Below are 1695 nucleotides of genomic sequence, written 5' to 3'. Positions count from 1 at the left end.
TTGAATGATTATCTGGATTACTTATGGATGGATAGGATGGATTATATATATATAACTATAATGCCATGATATGAGCTTGTCTCAGGAATAATAGTTAGGGAGCATATATGCAGTGGAATGCATAACTAGCTATGATGGTAGTGGTGTACCCTGTTAGGTTTAGGTACTCATACCCACTTCAGGTGCATTTTGCGTGTTGCCTACTAGTTAGGTTGAGACCGCCTTGTAGTCCAGTGAGAGTCCCTTACCATTTATATATATGTTTCTGAACTATTTAGTTATTGTTGAGTTGACTAGAATGTATTTATGTATCGGGTCTCTGCTTGGACTATAGTAAAGTATAACTTGTTTGTGGGCCTGACCCACCCTTATTTTTCAGGTATTCATCAGGAGTAGGGATTGTTCGTGCTGAGCAAGGATCATCTACTTCACTCTTCTAGATTATCCACATAGGAGTTCCTTTATGATTCAGTTTTCTGATGTAGACAGTTTTGTTGTCATTTGTTCAATTGGGGTTTTCTAAGGGTCCACATAGTATGGATTCCTGAGGTGTATCATTTTGGAGGATTAATTGTATCAGAATAACTTATTATTTAATGAAATTTTATTCTGAGGTTTCAATTAATGGTTTTTTAGTTTTCTTTCCAAAATTTACTTATTCTTGTTTATCTATTTTGTACTCTGTTTCGATTATTACCATTTATTTTTGATATCCTCGGGTATTCGGGCATGGGCCTGGCCAACCCACATCCGGAAATTCGGGGGTATCACACACCACCCACCACAAGTTCATATTGTGGATCCTCAAGGTGTGCATCCACCCTTGGGAATGCCACCACCAATCAATCCTGTTGTACAATAACCTAATCTAAGGATGCCAAGGCCAAATGTTGTTCTCCAATTGGTGAGCAACAACATCAATATGTTCAAATGGCTTATCCTTATCAAGGTCAAATGGCATACCCACTTCATCAAGAAGTATATCCACCTTTCAATCCTCTGAATCTTCCAATGGTCCTTAGGGACTATTACACTCCAAATCAATATAATGCACCCACTTACTTTCAATTGCCAAATTTTCATGCTCATCATTATGAGATTAAGGCTTCTACCATTAACATGTGCCCCATTTTCTATGGGTTGAGCAATGAAGAGCCTTATAAACATTTAGATGAGTTCTTGGAAGTGTGTTCCACCGTGAAAATCACGGATGTGCCGGAAGAAGTCCTTAAAATGAAGCTTTTCCCTTTCACACTTCGGGATAAAGCTAAATATTGGTTTAACAACTTGGGGCCAAATACAATCACCTCTTAGGCACAATTGAAACAAGAGTTCCTAAAGAAGTATTACCCCACTAGTTGAACTGATTCTATAAGAACTTCCATTCGTGAATTTGCACAAGAAGAAGGAGAACCCCTTTATGAAGCATGGGAGCGTTTGAATGACTTGCTATGGAAGTTTCCACATCATGACATTCCTACGTGGCAATTAGTTCAATATTTCTTTTCAAGTTTATCCGATGCCAATAAAATCATTGTTGATGCTTCATATGGAGGTAGCTACATAGAAAGAAATGAAGATTAAATTTGGCATCTTTTCGAAAAAAATGAGTGAAAAATCAATGCATAGATTTTTATCTTCTAGGGGGGTCACCTAGCAAATGTGGGAGGAAAGAAAGCTCTAAATCAAATAAAC

At 37.6% G+C, this 1695-nt stretch overlaps 1 pseudogene; it reads right to left on the bottom strand.

The window, feature by feature from the left end:
- Nucleotides 1–1377: 1377 nt before the first annotated feature.
- LOC132267795 (small nucleolar RNA R71) lies at nt 1378–1475 on the bottom strand (annotated as a pseudogene).
- Between the last annotated feature and the right edge of the window lie 220 nt (nt 1476–1695).

The sequence above is a fragment of the Cornus florida genome, unplaced genomic scaffold, assembly GCF_030987335.1.
Source record: "Cornus florida cultivar Cherokee Brave unplaced genomic scaffold, ASM3098733v1 CherokeeBrave_3.0.0_Hap2_Chr07, whole genome shotgun sequence".
Taxonomy (NCBI): domain Eukaryota; kingdom Viridiplantae; phylum Streptophyta; class Magnoliopsida; order Cornales; family Cornaceae; genus Cornus; species Cornus florida.
Note: the sequence above shows the minus strand (reverse complement) of the source record. Positions and strands in the feature narration are given on the sequence as shown.